This window comes from Xylocopa sonorina, unplaced genomic scaffold (genome assembly GCF_050948175.1).
Source record: "Xylocopa sonorina isolate GNS202 unplaced genomic scaffold, iyXylSono1_principal scaffold0079, whole genome shotgun sequence".
Taxonomy (NCBI): domain Eukaryota; kingdom Metazoa; phylum Arthropoda; class Insecta; order Hymenoptera; family Apidae; genus Xylocopa; species Xylocopa sonorina.
In genome coordinates this window covers 462501-462751 of record NW_027490150.1, presented here as the reverse complement: position 1 = coordinate 462751, position 251 = coordinate 462501, and the positions used below count along the sequence as shown (strand labels likewise).

General features: G+C 42.2%; 1 non-coding gene across 1 annotated transcript in view; it reads left to right on the top strand.

Moving 5' to 3' along the window:
• LOC143432276 (small subunit ribosomal RNA) overlaps nt 1–251 on the top strand; it is a 1925-nt gene continuing 1674 nt past the window's right edge. The window contains exon 1 of the ribosomal RNA XR_013102928.1: nt 1–251. This exon is cut by the window's right edge and continues 1674 nt beyond it. This is a non-coding gene — a ribosomal RNA (small subunit ribosomal RNA).

The window sequence follows — 251 nt, the reverse complement described above, 5'->3', positions numbered from 1 at the left end:
TCCCTGGTTGATCCTGCCAGTAGTCATATGCTTGTCTCAAAGATTAAGCCATGCATGTCTCAGTACATACCGAAATAAGGTGAAACCGCGAATGGCTCATTAAATCAGTTATGGTTTCTTAGATTGTACACGAAATTACTTGGATAACTGTGGTAATTCTAGAGCTAATACATGCAAATCAGAATTCCGACCAGAGATGGGAGGAATGCTTTTATTAGATCAAAACCAATCGGTGGCGTGCGGTTCGCCCG